The sequence below is a fragment of the Labrus mixtus genome, chromosome 12 (genome assembly GCF_963584025.1).
Source record: "Labrus mixtus chromosome 12, fLabMix1.1, whole genome shotgun sequence".
NCBI lineage: Eukaryota > Metazoa > Chordata > Actinopteri > Labriformes > Labridae > Labrus > Labrus mixtus.
The window spans coordinates 29,699,483-29,721,576 of NC_083623.1; positions in this window are offsets into that span (position 1 = coordinate 29,699,483).

The window sequence follows — 22,094 nt, forward strand, 5'->3', positions numbered from 1 at the left end:
AAATTTTCAACTGTTTTGAAGCCGAATTACTTCATGAAAATTTTAAACTTTTTTGAAGCCGAATTTCTTCATGAAAATTTAAAAAAATTTTCAAGCCCAAATACTTCATGAAAATTTTCAACTTTTTTGAAGCCGAATTTCTTTATGAAAATTTTCAACTTTTTTGAAGCCCAAATACTTCATGAAAATTTTCAACTTTTTTGAAGCCGAATTTCTTCATGAAAATTTTCAACTTTTTTGAAGCTGAATTTCTTCATGAATACTTTCAATTGACCCACCCCCCTCACGAAAAAGTTGAAAAAAGACGAAACACCCCCCTCTTACGAAAAAGTTGAAAAAAGACGAAACACCCCCCCCTTACGAAAAAGTTGAAAAAAGATGAAACACCCCCCCCCTTGCGAAAACTTTTTTGAAGCCGAATTTCTTCATGAAAATTTTCAACTGTTTTGAAGCCAAATTTCTTCATGAAAATTTTCAACTTTTTTGAAGCCGAATTTCTTCATGAAAATTTTAAACTTTTTTGAAGCCCAAATACTTCATGAAAATTTTCAACTTTTTTGAAGCCGAATTTCTTCATGAATATTTTCAATTGACCCACCCCCGCTAACGAAAAAGTTGAAAAAAGACGACACACCCCCCCCTTACGAAAAAGTTGAAAAAAGACGAAACACCCCCCCCTTGCGAAAACTTTTTTGAAGCCGAATTTCTTCATGAATATTTTCAATTGACCCACCCCCTCACGAAAAAGTTGAAAAAAGACGAAACACCCCCCTCTTACGAAAAGTTGAAAAAAGACGAAACACCCCCCCTTACGAAAAAGTTGAAAAAAGACGAAACACCCCCCCCTTGCGAAAACTTTTTTGAAGCCGAATTTCTTCATGAAAATTTTCAACTGTTTTGAGCCGAATTTCTTCATGAATATTTTCAACTTTTTTGAAGCACAAATACTTCATGAAAATTTTCAACTTTTTTGAAGCCCAAATACTTCATGAAAATTTTCAACTTTTTTGAAGCCCAAATACTTCATGAAAACGTTCATCTTTTTTGAAGCCGAATTTCTTCATGAAAATTTTCAACTTTTTTGAAGCCCAAATACTTCATGAAAATTTTCAACTTTTTTGAAGCCGAATTTCTTCATGAATACTTTCAATTGACCCACCCCCCTCATGAAAAAGTTGAAAAAAGACGAAACTCCCCCCTTACGAAAAAGTTGAAAAAAGACGAAACACCCCCCCCTTGCGAAAACTTTTTTGAAGCCGAATTTCTTCATGAATATTTTCAATTGACCCACCCCCTCACGAAAAAGTTGAAAAAAGACGAAACACACCCCTCTTACAAAAAAGTTGAAAAAAGACGAAACACCCCCCCCTTACGAAAAAGTTGAAAAAAGACGAAACACCCCCCCCTTGCGAAAACTTTTTTGAAGCCGAATTTCTTCATGAAAATTTTCAACTGTTTTGAAGCCGAATTTCTTCATGAATATTTTCAACTTTTTTGAAGCACAAATACTTCATGAAAATTTTCAACTTTTTTGAAGCCCAAATACTTCATGAAAATTTTCAACTTTTTTGAAGCCGAATTTCTTCATGAATATTTTCAATTGACCCACCCCCTCACGAAAAAGTTGAAAAAAGACGAAACACCCCCCTCTTACGAAAAGTTGAAAAAAGACGAAACACCCCCCCTTACGAAAAAGTTGAAAAAAGACGAAACACCCCCCCCTTACGAAAAAGTTGAAAAAAGACGAAACACCCCCCCCTCGCGAAAACTTTTTTGAAGCCGAATTTCTTCATGAAAATTTTCAACTTTTTTGAAGCCCAAATACTTCATGAAAATTTTCAACTTTTTTGAAGCCGAATTTCTTCATGAATACTTTCAATTGACCCACCCCCCTCACGAAAAAGTTGAAAAAAGACGAAACTCCCCCCTTACGAAAAAGTTTAAAAAAGACGAAACACCCCTGCCTTACGAAAAAGTTTAAAAAAGACGAAACACCCCCCCCTTGCGAAAACTTTTTTGAAGCCGAATTTCTTCATGAATATTTTCAATTGACCCACCCCCTCACGAAAAAGTTGAAAAAAGACGAAACACACCCCTCTTACGAAAAAGTTGAAAAAAGACGAAACACCCCCCCTTGCGAAAACTTTTTTGAAGCCGAATTTCTTCATGAAAATTTTCAACTTTTTTGGAGCCCAAATACTTCATGAAAATTTTCAACTGTTTTGAAGCCGAATTTCTTCATGAAAATTTTCAACTTTTTTGAAGCCGAATTTCTTCATGAAAATTTAAAAAAATTTTCAAGCCCAAATACTTCATGAAAATTTTCAACTTTTTTGAAGCCGAATTTCTTCATGAAAATTTTAAACTTTTTTGAAGCCGAATTTCTTAATGAAAATTTTCAACTTTTTTGAAGCCCAAATACTTCATGAAAATTTTCAACTTTTTTGAAGCCGAATTTCTTCATGAAAATTTTCAACTTTTTTGAAGCCGAATTTCTTCATGAAAATTTAAAAAAAATTTCAAGCCCAAATACTTCATGAAAATTTTCAACTTTTTTGAAGCCGAATTTCTTCATGAATACTTTCAATTGACCCACCCCCCTCACGAAAAAGTTGAAAAAAGACGAAACACCCCCCTCTTACGAAAAAGTTGAAAAAAGACGAAACTTTTTTGAAGCCGAATTTCTTCATGAAAATTTTCAACTTTTTTGAAGCCCAAATACTTCATGAAAATTTTCAACTTTTTTGAAGCCCAAATACTTCATGAAAAATTTCAATTGACCAACCCCCCCATATGAAAAAGTTGAAAAAAGAGGAAACACCCCCCTCACGAAAAAGTTGAAAAAAGACGAAACACCCCCCCTTGCGAAAACTTTTTTGAAGACGAATTTCTTCATTAAAATTTTCAACTTTTTCGAAGCCCAAATACTTCATGAAAATTTTCATCTTTTTTGAAGCCGAATTTCTTCATGAAAATTTTCAACTTTTTTGAAGCCGAATTTCTTCATGAATACTTTCAATTGACCCACCCCCCTCACGAAAAAGTTGAAAAAAGACGAAATACCCCCCTCTTACGAAAAAGTTGAAAAAAGACGATACAACCCTTACGAAAAAGTTGAAAAAAGACGAAACACCCCCCCCTTGCGAAAACTTTTTTGAAGCCGAATTTCTTCATGAAAATTTTCAACTTTTTTGAAGCCCAAATACTTCATGAAAATTTTCATCTTTTTTGAAGCCAAATTTCTTCATGAATATTTTCAATTGACCCACCGCCGCAAACGAAAAAGTAGAAAAAAGACGAAACACACCCCCCTTACGAAAAAGTTGAAAGAAGACGAAACACCCCCCCTTGCGAAAACTTTTTTGAAGCCGAATTTCTTCATGAATATTTTCAATTGACCCACCCCCTCACGAAAAAGTTGAAAAAAGACGAAACACACCCCTCTTACGAAAAAGTTGAAAAATGACGAAACACCCCCCCCTTGCGAAAAAGTTGAAAAAAGACGAAACACCCCCCCCTTGCGAAAACTTTTTTGAAGCCGAATTTCTTCATGAAAATTTTCAACTTTTTTGAAGCCCAAATACTTCATGAAAATTTTCAACTGTTTTGAAGCCGAATTTCTCCATGAAAATTTTAAACTTTTTTGAAGCCGAATTTCTTCATGAAAATTTAAAAAAAAAATTCAAGCCCAAATACTTCATGAAAATTTTCAACTTTTTTGAAGCCGAATTTCTTCATGAAAATTTTCAACTTTTTTGAAGCCCAAATACTTTATGAAAATTTTCAACTTTTTTGAAGCCGAATTTCTTCATGAATATTTTCAATTGACCCACCCCCCCTCGCGAAAAAGTTGAAAAAAGACGAAACACCCCCCCTTACGAAAAAGTTGAAAAAAGATGAAACACCCCCCCCTCGCGAAAACTTTTTTGAAGCCGAATTTCTTCATGAAAATTTTCAACTTTTTTGAAGCCCAAATACTTCATGAAAATTTTCAACTTTTTTGAAGCCGAATTTCTTCATGAATACTTTCAATTGACCCACCCCCCTCACGAAAAAGTTGAAAAAAGACGAAACTCCCCCCTCTTACGAAAAATTTGAAAAAAGACGAAACACCCCCCCTTACGAAAAAGTTGAAAAAAGACGAAACACCCCCCCCTTGCGAAAACTTTTTTGAAGCCGAATTTCTTCATGAATATTTTCAATTGACCCACCCCCTCACGAAAAAGTTGAAAAAAGACGAAACACACCCCTCTTACGAAAAAGTTGAAAAAAGACGAAACACCCCCCCCTTACGAAAAAGTTGAAAAAAGACGAAACACCCCCCCCTTGCGAAAACTTTTTTGAAGCCGAATTTCTTCATGAAAATTTTCAACTTTTTTGAAGCCCAAATACTTCATGAAAATTTTCAACTGTTTTGAAGCCGAATTTCTTCATGAAAATTTTAAACTTTTTTGAAGCCGAATTTCTTCATGAAAATTTAAAAAAATTTTCAAGCCCAAATACTTCATGAAAATTTTCAACTTTTTTGAAGCCGAATTTCTTCATGAAAATTTTAAACTTTTTTGAAGCAGAATTTCTTAATGAAAATTTTCAACTTTTTTGAAGCCCAAATACTTCATGAAAATTTTCAACTTTTTTGAAGCCGAATTTCTTCATGAAAATTTTCAACTTTTTTGAAGCCGAATTTCTTCATGAAAATTAAAAAAAAATTTCAAGCCCAAATACTTCATGAAAATTTTCAACTTTATTGAAGCCGAATTTCTTCATGAAAATTTTCAACTGTTTTGAAGCCGAATTTCTTCATGAATATTTTCAACTTTTTTGAAGCCCAAATACTTCATGAAAATTTTCAACTTTTTTGAAGCCCAAATACTTCATGAAAATTTTCAACTTTTTTGAAGCCCAAATACTTCATGAAAACGTTCATCTTTTTTGAAGCCGAATTTCTTCATGAAAATTTTCAACTTTTTTGAAGCCGAATTTCTTCATGAATATTTTCAATTGACCCACCCCCCCTCACGAAAAAGTTGAAAAAAGACGAAACACCCCCCTCTTACGAAAAAGTTGAAAAAAGACGAAACACCCCCCCTTACGAAAAAAGTTGAAAAAAGACGAAACACCCCCCCCTTACGAAAAAGTTGAACAAAGACGAAACACCCCCCCCTCGCGAAAACTTTTTTGAAGCCGAATTTCTTCATGAAAATTTTCAACTTTTTTGAAGCCCAAATACTTCATGAAAATTTTCAACTTTTTTGAAGCCGAATTTCTTCATGAATACTTTCAATTGACCCACCCCCCTCACGAAAAAGTTGAAAAAAGACGAAACTCCCCCCTCTTACGAAAAAGTTGAAAAAAGACGAAACACCCCCCCCTTGCGAAAACTTTTTTGAAGCCGAATTTCTTCATGAATATTTTCAATTGACCCACCCCCTCACGAAAAAGTTGAAAAAAGACGAAACACACCCCTCTTACGAAAAAGTTGAAAAAAGACGAAACACCCCCCCCTTACGAAAAAGTTGAAAAAAGACGAAACACCCCCCCCTTGCAAAAACTTTTTTGAAGCCGAATTTCTTCATGAAAATTTTCAACTTTTTTGAAGCCCAAATACTTCATGAAAATTTTCAACTGTTTTGAAGCCGAATTTCTTCATGAATACTTTCAATTGACCCACCCCCCTCACGAAAAAGTTGAAAAAAGACGAAACACCCCCCTCTTACGAAAAAGTTGAAAAAAGACGAAACACCCCCCTCTTACGAAAAAGTTGAAAAAAGACGAAACACCCCCCCCTTACGAAAAAGTTGAAAAAAGACGAAACACCCCCCCCTTGCGAAAACTTTTTTGAAGCCGAATTTCTTCATGAAAATTTTCAACTGTTTTGAAGCCAAATTTCTTCATGAAAATTTTCAACTTTTTTGAAGCCGAATTTCTTCATGAAAATTTTAAACTTTTTTGAAGCCCAAATACTTCATGAAAATTTTCAACTTTTTTGAAGCCGAATTTCTTCATGAATACTTTCAATTGACCCACCCCCCTCACGAAAAAGTTGAAAAAAGACGAAACTCCCCCCTCTTACGAAAAATTTGAAAAAAGACGAAACACCCCCCCTTACGAAAAAGTTGAAAAAAGACGAAACACCCCCCCCTTGCGAAAACTTTTTTGAAGCCGTATTTCTTCATGAATATTTTCAATTGACCCACCCCCTCACGAAAAAGTTGAAAAAAGACGAAACACACCCCTCTTACGAAAAAGTTGAAAAAAGACGAAACACCCCCCCCTTACGAAAAAGTTGAAAAAAGACGAAACACCACCCCCTTGCGAAAACTTTTTTGAAGCCGAATTTCTTCATGAAAATTTTCAACTTTTTTGAAGCCCAAATACTTCATGAAAATTTTCAACTGTTTTGAAGCCGAATTTCTTCATGAAAATTTTAAACTTTTTTGAAGCCGAATTTCTTCATGAAAATTTAAAAAAAATTTCAAGCCCAAATACTTCATGAAAATTTTCAACTTTTTTGAAGCCGAATTTCTTCATGAAAATTTTAAACTTTTTTGAAGCAGAATTTCTTAATGAAAATTTTCAACTTTTTTGAAGCCCAAATACTTCATGAAAATTTTCAACTTTTTTGAAGCCGAATTTCTTCATGAAAATTTTCAACTTTTTTGAAGCCGAATTTCTTCATGAAAATTAAAAAAAAATTTCAAGCCCAAATACTTCATGAAAATTTTCAACTTTATTGAAGCCGAATTTCTTCATGAAAATTTTCAACTGTTTTGAAGCCGAATTTCTTCATGAATATTTTCAACTTTTTTGAAGCCCAAATACTTCATGAAAATTTTCAACTTTTTTGAAGCCCAAATACTTCATGAAAATTTTCAACTTTTTTGAAGCCCAAATACTTCATGAAAACGTTCATCTTTTTTGAAGCCGAATTTCTTCATGAATATTTTCAATTGACCCACCCCCCCTCACGAAAAAGTTGAAAAAAGACGAAACACCCCCCTCTTACGAAAAAGTTGAAAAAAGACGAAACACCCCCCCTTACGAAAAAAGTTGAAAAAAGACGAAACACCCCCCCCTTACGAAAAAGTTGAAAAAAGACGAAACACCCCCCCATCGCGAAAACTTTTTTGAAGCCGAATTTCTTCATGAAAATTTTCAACTTTTTTGAAGCCCAAATACTTCATGAAAATTTTCAACTTTTTTGAAGCCGAATTTCTTCATGAATACTTTCAATTGACCCACCCCCCTCACGAAAAAGTTGAAAAAAGACGAAACTCCCCCCTCTTACGAAAAAGTTGAAAAAAGACGAAACACCCCCCCCTTACGAAAAAGTTGAAAAAAGACGAAACACCCCCCCCTTGCGAAAACTTTTTTGAAGCCGAATTTCTTCATGAATATTTTCAATTGACCCACCCCCTCACGAAAAAGTTGAAAAAAGACGAAACACACCCCTCTTACGAAAAAGTTGAAAAAAGACAAAACACCCCCCCTTACGAAAAAGTTGAAAAAAGATGAAACACCCCCCCCTTGCAAAAACTTTTTTGAAGCCGAATTTCTTCATGAAAATTTTCAACTTTTTTGAAGCCAAAATACTTCATGAAAATTTTCAACTGTTTTGAAGCCGAATTTCTTCATGAATACTTTCAATTGACCCACCCCCCTCACGAAAAAGTTGAAAAAAGACGAAACACCCCCCTCTTACGAAAAAGTTGAAAAAAGACGAAACATCCCCTCTTACGAAAAAGTTGAAAAAAGACGAAACACCCCCCCCTTACGAAAAAGTTGAAAAAAGACGAAACACCCCCCCCTTGCGAAAACTTTTTTGAAGCCGAATTTCTTCATGAAAATTTTCAACTGTTTTGAAGCCAAATTTCTTCATGAAAATTTTCAACTTTTTTGAAGCCGAATTTCTTCATGAAAATTTTAAACTTTTTTGAAGCCCAAATACTTCATGAAAATTTTCAACTTTTTTGAAGCCGAATTTCTTCATGAAAATTTAAAAAAATTTTGAAGCCCAAATACTTCATGAAAATTTTCAACTTTTTTGAAGCCGAATTTCTTCATGAATATTTTCAACTTTTTTGAAGCCCAAATACTTCATGAAAATTTTCAACTTTTTTGAAGCCCAAATACTTCATGAAAACGTTCAACTTTTTTGAAGCCGAATTTCTTCATGAAAATTTTCAACTTTTTTGAAGCCCAAATACTTCATGAAAATTTTCAACTGTTTTGAAGCCGAATTACTTCATGAAAATTTTAAACTTTTTTGAAGCCGAATTTCTTCATGAAAATTTAAAAAATTTTTCAAGCCCAAATACTTCATGAAAATTTTCAACTTTTTTGAAGCCGAATTTCTTTATGAAAATTTTCAACTTTTTTGAAGCCCAAATACTTCATGAAAATTTTCAACTTTTTTGAAGCCGAATTTCTTCATGAAAATTTTCAACTTTTTTGAAGCTGAATTTCTTCATGAATACTTTCAATTGACCCACCCCCCTCACGAAAAAGTTGAAAAAAGACGAAACACCCCCCTCTTACGAAAAAGTTGAAAAAAGACGAAACACCCCCCCCTTAAGAAAAAGTTGAAAAAAGACGAAACACCCCCCCCCTTGCGAAAACTTTTTTGAAGCCGAATTTCTTCATGAAAATTTTCAACTGTTTTGAAGCCAAATTTCTTCATGAAAATTTTCAACTTTTTTGAAGCCGAATTTCTTCATGAAAATTTTAAACTTTTTTGAAGCCCAAATACTTCATGAAAATTTTCAACTTTTTTGAAGCCGAATTTCTTCATGAAAATTTAAAAAAATTTTGAAGCCCAAATACTTCATGAAAATTTTCAACTTTTTTGAAGCCGAATTTCTTCATGAAAATTTTAAACTTTTTTGAAGCCGAATTTCTTAATGAAAATTTTCAACTTTTTTGAAGCCCAAATACTTCATGAAAATTTTCAACTTTTTTGAAGCCGAATTTCTTCATGAAAATTTTCAACTTTTTTGAAGCTGAATTTCTTCATGAATACTTTCAATTGACCCACCCCCCTCACGAAAAAGTTGAAAAAAGACGAAACACCCCCCTCTTACGAAAAAGTTGAAAAAAGACGAAACACCCCCCCCTTACGAAAAAGTTGAAAAAAGACGAAACACCCCCCCCTTGCGAAAACTTTTTTGAAGCCGAATTTCTTCATGAAAATTTTCAACTGTTTAGAAGCCAAATTTCTTCATGAAAATTTTCAACTTTTTTGAAGCCGAATTTCTTCATGAAAATTTTAAACTTTTTTGAAGCCCAAATACTTCATGAAAATTTTAAACTTTTTTGAAGCCGAATTTCTTCATGAAAATTTAAAAAAATTTTGAAGCCCAAATACTTCATGAAAATTTTCAACTTTTTTGAAGCCGAATTTCTTCATGAATATTTTCAACTTTTTTGAAGCCCAAATACTTCATGAAAATTTTCAACTTTTTTGAAGCCCAAATACTTCATGAAAACGTTCAACTTTTTTGAAGCCGAATTTCTTCATGAAAATTTTCAACTTTTTTGAAGCCCAAATACTTCATGAAAATTTTCAACTGTTTTGAAGCCGAATTACTTCATGAAAATTTTAAACTTTTTTGAAGCCGAATTTCTTCATGAAAATTTAAAAAAAATTTCAAGCCCAAATACTTCATGAAAATTTTCAACTTTTTTGAAGCCGAATTTCTTCATGAAAATTTAAAAAAATTTTCAAGCCCAAATACTTCATGAAAATTTTCAACTTTTTTGAAGCCGAATTTCTTCATGAAAATTTTAAACTTTTTTGAAGCAGAATTTCTTAATGAAAATTTTCAACTTTTTTGAAGCCCAAATACTTCATGAAAATTTTCAACTTTTTTGAAGCCGAATTTCTTCATGAAAATTTTCAACTTTTTTGAAGCCGAATTTCTTCATGAAAATTAAAAAAAAATTTCAAGCCCAAATACTTCATGAAAATTTTCAACTTTATTGAAGCCGAATTTCTTCATGAAAATTTTCAACTGTTTTGAAGCCGAATTTCTTCATGAATATTTTCAACTTTTTTGAAGCCCAAATACTTCATGAAAATTTTCAACTTTTTTGAAGCCCAAATACTTCATGAAAATTTTCAACTTTTTTGAAGCCCAAATACTTCATGAAAACGTTCATCTTTTTTGAAGCCGAATTTCTTCATGAAAATTTTCAACTTTTTTGAAGCCGAATTTCTTCATGAATATTTTCAATTGACCCACCCCCCCTCACGAAAAAGTTGAAAAAAGACGAAACACCCCCCTCTTACGAAAAAGTTGAAAAAAGACGAAACACCCCCCCTTACGAAAAAAGTTGAAAAAAGACGAAACACCCCCCCCTTACGAAAAAGTTGAACAAAGACGAAACACCCCCCCCTCGCGAAAACTTTTTTGAAGCCGAATTTCTTCATGAAAATTTTCAACTTTTTTGAAGCCCAAATACTTCATGAAAATTTTCAACTTTTTTGAAGCCGAATTTCTTCATGAATACTTTCAATTGACCCACCCCCTCACGAAAAAGTTGAAAAAAGACGAAACTCCCCCCTCTTACGAAAAAGTTGAAAAAAGACGAAACACCCCCCCCTTGCGAAAACTTTTTTGAAGCCGAATTTCTTCATGAATATTTTCAATTGACCCACCCCCTCACGAAAAAGTTGAAAAAAGACGAAACACACCCCTCTTACGAAAAAGTTGAAAAAAGACGAAACACCCCCCCCTTACGAAAAAGTTGAAAAAAGACGAAACACCCCCCCCTTGCAAAAACTTTTTTGAAGCCGAATTTCTTCATGAAAATTTTCAACTTTTTTGAAGCCCAAATACTTCATGAAAATTTTCAACTGTTTTGAAGCCGAATTTCTTCATGAATACTTTCAATTGACCCACCCCCCTCACGAAAAAGTTGAAAAAAGACGAAACACCCCCCTCTTACGAAAAAGTTGAAAAAAGACGAAACACCCCCCTCTTACGAAAAAGTTGAAAAAAGACGAAACACCCCCCCCTTACGAAAAAGTTGAAAAAAGACGAAACACCCCCCCCTTGCGAAAACTTTTTTGAAGCCGAATTTCTTCATGAAAATTTTCAACTGTTTTGAAGCCAAATTTCTTCATGAAAATTTTCAACTTTTTTGAAGCCGAATTTCTTCATGAAAATTTTAAACTTTTTTGAAGCCCAAATACTTCATGAAAATTTTCAACTTTTTTGAAGCCGAATTTCTTCATGAATACTTTCAATTGACCCACCCCCCTCACGAAAAAGTTGAAAAAAGACGAAACTCCCCCCTCTTACGAAAAATTTGAAAAAAGACGAAACACCCCCCCTTACGAAAAAGTTGAAAAAAGACGAAACACCCCCCCCTTGCGAAAACTTTTTTGAAGCCGTATTTCTTCATGAATATTTTCAATTGACCCACCCCCTCACGAAAAAGTTGAAAAAAGACGAAACACACCCCTCTTACGAAAAAGTTGAAAAAAGACGAAACACCCCCCCCTTACGAAAAAGTTGAAAAAAGACGAAACACCACCCCCTTGCGAAAACTTTTTTGAAGCCGAATTTCTTCATGAAAATTTTCAACTTTTTTGAAGCCCAAATACTTCATGAAAATTTTCAACTGTTTTGAAGCCGAATTTCTTCATGAAAATTTTAAACTTTTTTGAAGCCGAATTTCTTCATGAAAATTTAAAAAAAATTTCAAGCCCAAATACTTCATGAAAATTTTCAACTTTTTTGAAGCCGAATTTCTTCATGAAAATTTTAAACTTTTTTGAAGCAGAATTTCTTAATGAAAATTTTCAACTTTTTTGAAGCCCAAATACTTCATGAAAATTTTCAACTTTTTTGAAGCCGAATTTCTTCATGAAAATTTTCAACTTTTTTGAAGCCGAATTTCTTCATGAAAATTAAAAAAAAATTTCAAGCCCAAATACTTCATGAAAATTTTCAACTTTATTGAAGCCGAATTTCTTCATGAAAATTTTCAACTGTTTTGAAGCCGAATTTCTTCATGAATATTTTCAACTTTTTTGAAGCCCAAATACTTCATGAAAATTTTCAACTTTTTTGAAGCCCAAATACTTCATGAAAATTTTCAACTTTTTTGAAGCCCAAATACTTCATGAAAACGTTCATCTTTTTTGAAGCCGAATTTCTTCATGAATATTTTCAATTGACCCACCCCCCCTCACGAAAAAGTTGAAAAAAGACGAAACACCCCCCTCTTACGAAAAAGTTGAAAAAAGACGAAACACCCCCCCTTACGAAAAAAGTTGAAAAAAGACGAAACACCCCCCCCTTACGAAAAAGTTGAAAAAAGACGAAACACCCCCCCCTCGCGAAAACTTTTTTGAAGCCGAATTTCTTCATGAAAATTTTCAACTTTTTTGAAGCCCAAATACTTCATGAAAATTTTCAACTTTTTTGAAGCCGAATTTCTTCATGAATACTTTCAATTGACCCACCCCCCTCACGAAAAAGTTGAAAAAAGACGAAACTCCCCCCTCTTACGAAAAAGTTGAAAAAAGACGAAACACCCCCCCCTTACGAAAAAGTTGAAAAAAGACGAAACACCCCCCCCTTGCGAAAACTTTTTTGAAGCCGAATTTCTTCATGAATATTTTCAATTGACCCACCCCCTCACGAAAAAGTTGAAAAAAGACGAAACACACCCCTCTTACGAAAAAGTTGAAAAAAGACAAAACACCCCCCCTTACGAAAAAGTTGAAAAAAGACGAAACACCCCCCCCTTGCAAAAACTTTTTTGAAGCCGAATTTCTTCATGAAAATTTTCAACTTTTTTGAAGCCAAAATACTTCATGAAAATTTTCAACTGTTTTGAAGCCGAATTTCTTCATGAATACTTTCAATTGACCCACCCCCCTCACGAAAAAGTTGAAAAAAGACGAAACACCCCCCTCTTACGAAAAAGTTGAAAAAAGACGAAACATCCCCTCTTACGAAAAAGTTGAAAAAAGACGAAACACCCCCCCCTTACGAAAAAGTTGAAAAAAGACGAAACACCCCCCCCTTGCGAAAACTTTTTTGAAGCCGAATTTCTTCATGAAAATTTTCAACTGTTTTGAAGCCAAATTTCTTCATGAAAATTTTCAACTTTTTTGAAGCCGAATTTCTTCATGAAAATTTTAAACTTTTTTGAAGCCCAAATACTTCATGAAAATTTTCAACTTTTTTGAAGCCGAATTTCTTCATGAAAATTTAAAAAAATTTTGAAGCCCAAATACTTCATGAAAATTTTCAACTTTTTTGAAGCCGAATTTCTTCATGAATATTTTCAACTTTTTTGAAGCCCAAATACTTCATGAAAATTTTCAACTTTTTTGAAGCCCAAATACTTCATGAAAACGTTCAACTTTTTTGAAGCCGAATTTCTTCATGAAAATTTTCAACTTTTTTGAAGCCCAAATACTTCATGAAAATTTTCAACTGTTTTGAAGCCGAATTACTTCATGAAAATTTTAAACTTTTTTGAAGCCGAATTTCTTCATGAAAATTTAAAAAATTTTTCAAGCCCAAATACTTCATGAAAATTTTCAACTTTTTTGAAGCCGAATTTCTTTATGAAAATTTTCAACTTTTTTGAAGCCCAAATACTTCATGAAAATTTTCAACTTTTTTGAAGCCGAATTTCTTCATGAAAATGTTCAACTTTTTTGAAGCTGAATTTCTTCATGAATACTTTCAATTGACCCACCCCCCTCACGAAAAAGTTGAAAAAAGACGAAACACCCCCCTCTTACGAAAAAGTTGAAAAAAGACGAAACACCCCCCCCTTAAGAAAAAGTTGAAAAAAGACGAAACACCCCCCCCCTTGCGAAAACTTTTTTGAAGCCGAATTTCTTCATGAAAATTTTCAACTGTTTTGAAGCCAAATTTCTTCATGAAAATTTTCAACTTTTTTGAAGCCGAATTTCTTCATGAAAATTTTAAACTTTTTTGAAGCCCAAATACTTCATGAAAATTTTCAACTTTTTTGAAGCCGAATTTCTTCATGAAAATTTAAAAAAATTTTGAAGCCCAAATACTTCATGAAAATTTTCAACTTTTTTGAAGCCGAATTTCTTCATGAAAATTTTAAACTTTTTTGAAGCCGAATTTCTTAATGAAAATTTTCAACTTTTTTGAAGCCCAAATACTTCATGAAAATTTTCAACTTTTTTGAAGCCGAATTTCTTCATGAAAATTTTCAACTTTTTTGAAGCTGAATTTCTTCATGAATACTTTCAATTGACCCACCCCCCTCACGAAAAAGTTGAAAAAAGACGAAACACCCCCCTCTTACGAAAAAGTTGAAAAAAGACGAAACACCCCCCCCTTACGAAAAAGTTGAAAAAAGACGAAACACCCCCCCCTTGCGAAAACTTTTTTGAAGCCGAATTTCTTCATGAAAATTTTCAACTGTTTAGAAGCCAAATTTCTTCATGAAAATTTTCAACTTTTTTGAAGCCGAATTTCTTCATGAAAATTTTAAACTTTTTTGAAGCCCAAATACTTCATGAAAATTTTAAACTTTTTTGAAGCCGAATTTCTTCATGAAAATTTAAAAAAATTTTGAAGCCCAAATACTTCATGAAAATTTTCAACTTTTTTGAAGCCGAATTTCTTCATGAATATTTTCAACTTTTTTGAAGCCCAAATACTTCATGAAAATTTTCAACTTTTTTGAAGCCCAAATACTTCATGAAAACGTTCAACTTTTTTGAAGCCGAATTTCTTCATGAAAATTTTCAACTTTTTTGAAGCCCAAATACTTCATGAAAATTTTCAACTGTTTTGAAGCCGAATTACTTCATGAAAATTTTAAACTTTTTTGAAGCCGAATTTCTTCATGAAAATTTAAAAAAAATTTCAAGCCCAAATACTTCATGAAAATTTTCAACTTTTTTGAAGCCGAATTTCTTCATGAAAATTTTCAACTTTTTTGAAGCCCAAATACTTCATGAAAATTTTCAACTTTTTTGAAGCCGAATTTCTTCATGAAAATTTTCAACTTTTTTGAAGCTGAATTTCTTCATGAATACTTTCAATTGACCCACCCCCCTCACGAAAAAGTTGAAAAAAGACGAAACACCCCCCTCTTACGAAAAAGTTGAAAAAAGACGAAACACCCCCCCCTTGCGAAAACTTTTTTGAAGCCGAATTTCTTCATGAAAATTTTCAACTGTTTTGAAGCCAAATTTCTTCATGAAAATTTTCAACTTTTTTGAAGCCGAATTTCTTCATGAAAATTTTAAACTTTTTTGAAGCCCAAATACTTCATGAAAATTTTCAACTTTTTTGAAGCCGAATTTCTTCATGAAAATTTAAAAAAATTTTGAAGCCCAAATACTTCATGAAAATTTTCAACTTTTTTGAAGCCGAATTTCTTCATGAAAATTTTCAACTTTTTTGAAGCTGAATTTCTTCATGAATACTTTCAATTGACCCACCCCCCTCACGAAAAAGTTGAAAAAAGACGAAACACCCCCCTCTTACGAAAAAGTTGAAAAAAGACGAAACACCCCCCCCTTACGAAAAAGTTGAAAAAAGACGAAACACCCCCCCCTTGCGAAAACTTTTTTGAAGCCGAATTTCTTCATGAAAATTTTCAACTTTTTTGAAGCCGAATTTCTTCATGAAAATTTTAAACTTTTTTGAAGCCCAAATACTTCATGAAAATTTTCAACTTTTTTGAAGCCGAATTTCTTCATGAAAATTTAAAAAAATTTTGAAGCCCAAATACTTCATGAAAATTTTCAACTTTTTTGAAGCCGAATTTCTTCATGAATATTTTCAACTTTTTTGAAGCCCAAATACTTCATGAAAATGTTCAACTTTTTTGAAGCCCAAATACTTCATGAAAACGTTCAACTTTTTTGAAGCCGAATTTCTTCATGAAAATTTTCAACTTTTTTGAAGCCCAAATACTTCATGAAAATTTTCAACTGTTTTGAAGCCGAATTACTTCATGAAAATTTTAAACTTTTTTGAAGCCGAATTTCTTCATGAAAATTTAAAAAAATTTTCAAGCCCAAATACTTCATGAAAATTTTCAACTTTTTTGAAGCCGAATTTCTTCATGAAAATTTTCAACTTTTTTGAAGCCCAAATACTTCATGAAAATTTTCAACTTTTTTGAAGCCGAATTTCTTCATGAAAATTTTCAACTTTTTTGAAGCTGAATTTCTTCATGAATACTTTCAATTGACCCACCCCCCTCACGAAAAAGTTGAAAAAAGACGAAACACCCCCTCTTACGAAAAAGTTGAAAAAAGACGAAACACCCCCCCTTACGAAAAAGTTGAAAAAAGACGAAACACCCCCCCCTTGCGAAAACTTTTTTGAAGCCGAATTTCTTCATGAAAATTTTCAACTTTTTTGAAGCCGAATTTCTTCATGAAAATTTTAAACTTTTTTGAAGCCCAAATACTTCATGAAAATTTTCAACTTTTTTGAAGCCGAATTTCTTCATGAAAATTTAAAAAAATTTTGAAGCCCAAATACTTCATGAAAATTTTCAACTTTTTTGAAGCCGAATTTCTTCATGAATATTTTCAACTTTTTTGAAGCCCAAATACTTCATGAAAATGTTCAACTTTTTTGAAGCCCAAATACTTCATGAAAACGTTCAACTTTTTTGAAGCCGAATTTCTTCATGAAAATTTTCAACTTTTTTGAAGCCCAAATACTTCATGAAAATTTTCAACTGTTTTGAAGCCGAATTACTTCATGAAAATTTTAAACTTTTTTGAAGCCGAATTTCTTCATGAAAATTTAAAAAAATTTTCAAGCCCAAATACTTCATGAAAATTTTCAACTTTTTTGAAGCCGAATTTCTTCATGAAAATTTTCAACTTTTTTGAAGCCCAAATACTTCATGAAAATTTTCAACTTTTTTGAAGCCGAATTTCTTCATGAAAATTTTCAACTTTTTTGAAGCTGAATTTCTTCATGAATACTTTCAATTGACCCACCCCCCTCACGAAAAAGTTGAAAAAAGACGAAACACCCCCTCTTACGAAAAAGTTGAAAAAAGACGAAACACCCCCCCTTACGAAAAAGTTGAAAAAAGACGAAACACCCCCCCCTTGCGAAAACTTTTTTGAAGCCGAATTTCTTCATGAAAATTTTCAACTGTTTTGAAGCCAAATTTCTTCATGAAAATTTTCAACTTTTTTGAAGCCGAATTTCTTCATGAAAATTTTAAACTTTTTTGAAGCCCAAATACTTCATGAAAATTTTAAACTTTTTTGAAGCCGAATTTCTTCATGAAAATTTAAAAAAATTTTGAAGCCCAAATACTTCATGAAAATTTTCAACTTTTTTGAAGCCGAATTTCTTCATGAATATTTTCAACTTTTTTGAAGCCCAAATACTTCATGAAAATTTTCAACTTTTTTGAAGCCCAAATACTTCATGAAAACGTTCAACTTTTTTGAAGCCGAATTTCTTCATGAAAATTATCAACTTTTTTGAAGCCCAAATACTTCATGAAAATTTTCAACTGTTTTGAAGCCGAATTACTTCATGAAAATTTTAAACTTTTTTGAAGCCGAATTTCTTCATGAAAATTTAAAAAAAATTTCAAGCCCAAATACTTCATGAAAATTTTCAACTTTTTTGAAGCCGAATTTCTTCATGAAAATTTTAAACTTTTTTGAAGCCGAATTTCTTCATGAAAATTTTAAACTTTTTTGAAGCTGAATTTCTTCATGAAAATTTAAAAAAAATTTCAAGCCCAAATACTTCATGAAAATTTTCAACTTTTTTGAAGCCCAAATACTTCATGAAAATTTTCAACTTTTTTGAAGCCGAATTTCTTCATGAAAATTTTAAACTTTTTTGAAGCCGAATTTCTTCATGAAAATTTTCAACTTTTTTGAAGCTGAATTTCTTCATGAAAATTTAAAAAAAATTTCAAGCCCAAATACTTCATGAAAATTTTCAACTTTTTTGAAGCCGAATTTCTTCATGAAAATTTTAAACTTTTTTGAAGCCGAATTTCTTAATGAAAATTTTCAACTTTTTTGAAGCCCAAATACTTCATGAAAATTTTCAACTTTTTTGAAGCCGAATTTCTTCATGAAAATTTTCAACTTTTTTGAAGCCGAATTTCTTCATGAATACTTTCAATTGACCCACCCCCCTCACGAAAAAGTTGAAAAAAGACGAAACACCCCCCTCTTACGAAAAAGTTGAAAAAAGACGAAACACCCCCCCCTTACGAAAAAGTTGAAAAAAGACGAAACACCCCCACCTTGCGAAAACTTTTTTGAAGCCGAATTTCTTCATGAATATTTTCAACTTTTTTGAAGCCCAAATACTTCATTAAAATTTTCAACTTTTTTGAAGCCCAAATACTTCATGAAAATTTTCAACTTTTTTGAAGCCGAATTTCTTCATGAAAATTTAAAAAAATTTTGAAGCCCAAATACTTCATGAAAATTTTCAACTTTTTTGAAGCCGAATTTCTTCATGAATATTTTCAACTTTTTTGAAGCCCAAATACTTCATGAAAATTTTCAACTTTTTTGAAGCCCAAATACTTCATGAAAATTTTCAACTTTTTTGAAGCCGAATTTCTTCATGAATATTTTCAACTTTTTTGAAGCCCAAATACTTCATGAAAATTTTCAACTTTTTTGAAGCCCAAATACTTCATGAAAACGTTCAACTTTTTTGAAGCCGAATTTCATCATGAAAATTTTCAACTTTTTTGAAGCCCAAATACTTCATGAAAATTTTCAACTTTTTTGAAGCCCAAATACTTCATGAAAAATTTCAATTGACCAACCCCCCCATATGAAAAAGTTGAAAAAAGAGGAAACACCCCCCCTCACGAAAAAGTTGAAAAAAGACGAAACACCCCCCTTGCGAAAACTTTTTTGAAGACGAATTTCTTCATTAAAATTTTCAACTTTTTCGAAGCCCAAATACTTCATGAAAATGTTCATCTTTTTTGAAGCCGAATTTCTTCATGAATACTTTCAATTGACCCACCCCCCTCACGAAAAAGTTGAAAAAAGACGAAACACCCCCCTCTTACGAAAAAGTTGAAAAAAGACGAAACACCCCCCCCTTACGAAAAAGTTGAAAAAAGACGAAACACCCCCCCCTTGCGAAAACTTTTTTGAAGCCGAATTTCTTCATGAAAATTTTCAATTGTTTTGAAGCCAAATTTCTTCATGAATATTTTCAACTTTTTTGAAGCCCAAATACTTCATGAAAATTTTCAACTTTTTTGAAGCCCAAATACTTCATGAAAATTTTCAACTTTTTTGAAGCCGAATTTCTTCATGAAAATTTAAAAAAATTTTGAAGCCCAAATACTTCATGAAAATTTTCAACTTTTTTGAAGCCGAATTTCTTCATGAATATTTTCAACTTTTTTGAAGCCCAAATACTTCATGAAAATTTTCAACTTTTTTGAAGCCCAAATACTTCATGAAAATTTTCAACTTTTTTGAAGCCGAATTTCTTCATGAATATTTTCAACTTTTTTGAAGCCCAAATACTTCATGAAAATTTTCAACTTTTTTGAAGCCCAAATACTTCATGAAAACGTTCAACTTTTTTGAAGCCGAATTTCTTCATGAAAATTTTCAACTTTTTTGAAGCCCAAATACTTCATGAAAATTTTCAACTTTTTTGAAGCCCAAATACTTCATGAAAATTTCAATTGACCAACCCCCCCATATGAAAAAGTTGAAAAAAGAGGAAACACCCCCCCTCACGAAAAAGTTGAAAAAAGACGAAACACCCCCCCTTGCGAAAACTTTTTTGAAGACGAATTTCTTCATTAAAATTTTCAACTTTTTCGAAGCCCAAATACTTCATGAAAATGTTCATCTTTTTTGAAGCCGAATTTCTTCATGAATACTTTCAATTGACCCACCCCCCTCACGAAAAAGTTGAAAAAAGACGAAACACCCCCCTCTTACGAAAAAGTTGAAAAAAGACGAAACACCCCCCCCTTACGAAAAAGTTGAAAAAAGACGAAACACCCCCCCCTTGCGAAAACTTTTTTGAAGCCGAATTTCTTCATGAAAATTTTCAACTGTTTTGAAGCCAAATTTCTTCATGAAAATTTTCAACTTTTTTGAAGCCGAATTTCTTCATGAAAATTTTAAACTTTTTTGAAGCCCAAATACTTCATGAAAATTTTAAACTTTTTTGAAGCCGAATTTCTTCATGAAAATTTAAAAAAATTTTGAAGCCCAAATACTTCATGAAAATTTTCAACTTTTTTGAAGCCGAATTTCTTCATGAATATTTTCAACTTTTTTGAAGCCCAAATACTTCATGAAAATTTTCAACTTTTTTGAAGCCCAAATACTTCATGAAAACGTTCAACTTTTTTGAAGCCGAATTTCTTCATGAAAATTATCAACTTTTTTGAAGCCCAAATACTTCATGAAAATTTTCAACTGTTTTGAAGCCGAATTACTTCATGAAAATTTTAAACTTTTTTGAAGCCGAATTTCTTCATGAAAATTTAAAAAAAATTTCAAGCCCAAATACTTCATGAAAATTTTCAACTTTTTTGAAGCCGAATTTCTTCATGAAAATTTTAAACTTTTTTGAAGCCGAATTTCTTCATGAAAATTTTAAACTTTTTTGAAGCTGAATTTCTTCATGAAAATTTAAAAAAAATTTCAAGCCCAAATACTTCATGAAAATTTTCAACTTTTTTGAAGCCCAAATACTTCATGAAAATTTTCAACTTTTTTGAAGCCGAATTTCTTCATGAAAATTTTAAACTTTTTTGAAGCCGAATTTCTTCATGAAAATTTTCAACTTTTTTGAAGCTGAATTTCTTCATGAAAATTTAAAAAAAATTTCAAGCCCAAATACTTCATGAAAATTTTCAACTTTTTTGAAGCCGAATTTCTTCATGAAAATTTTAAACTTTTTTGAAGCCGAATTTCTTAATGAAAATTTTCAACTTTTTTGAAGCCGAATTTCTTCATGAATACTTTCAATTGACCCACCCCCCTCACGAAAAAGTTGAAAAAAGACGAAACACCCCCCTCTTACGAAAAAGTTGAAAAAAGACGAAACACCCCCCCCTTACGAAAAAGTTGAAAAAAGACGAAACACCCCCACCTTGCGAAAACTTTTTTGAAGCCGAATTTCTTCATGAATATTTTCAACTTTTTTGAAGCCCAAATACTTCATTAAAATTTTCAACTTTTTTGAAGCCCAAATACTTCATGAAAATTTTCAACTTTTTTGAAGCCGAATTTCTTCATGAAAATTTAAAAAAATTTTGAAGCCCAAATACTTCATGAAAATTTTCAACTTTTTTGAAGCCGAATTTCTTCATGAATATTTTCAACTTTTTTGAAGCCCAAATACTTCATGAAAATTTTCAACTTTTTTGAAGCCCAAATACTTCATGAAAATTTTCAACTTTTTTGAAGCCGAATTTCTTCATGAATATTTTCAACTTTTTTGAAGCCCAAATACTTCATGAAAATTTTCAACTTTTTTGAAGCCCAAATACTTCATGAAAACGTTCAACTTTTTTGAAGCCGAATTTCATCATGAAAATTTTCAACTTTTTTGAAGCCCAAATACTTCATGAAAATTTTCAACTTTTTTGAAGCCCAAATACTTCATGAAAAATTTCAATTGACCAACCCCCCCATATGAAAAAGTTGAAAAAAGAGGAAACACCCCCCCTCACGAAAAAGTTGAAAAAAGACGAAACACCCCCCTTGCGAAAACTTTTTTGAAGACGAATTTCTTCATTAAAATTTTCAACTTTTTCGAAGCCCAAATACTTCATGAAAATGTTCATCTTTTTTGAAGCCGAATTTCTTCATGAATACTTTCAATTGACCCACCCCCCTCACGAAAAAGTTGAAAAAAGACGAAACACCCCCCTCTTACGAAAAAGTTGAAAAAAGACGAAACACCCCCCCCTTACGAAAAAGTTGAAAAAAGACGAAACACCCCCCCCTTGCGAAAACTTTTTTGAAGCCGAATTTCTTCATGAAAATTTTCAATTGTTTTGAAGCCAAATTTCTTCATGAATATTTTCAACTTTTTTGAAGCCCAAATACTTCATGAAAATTTTCAACT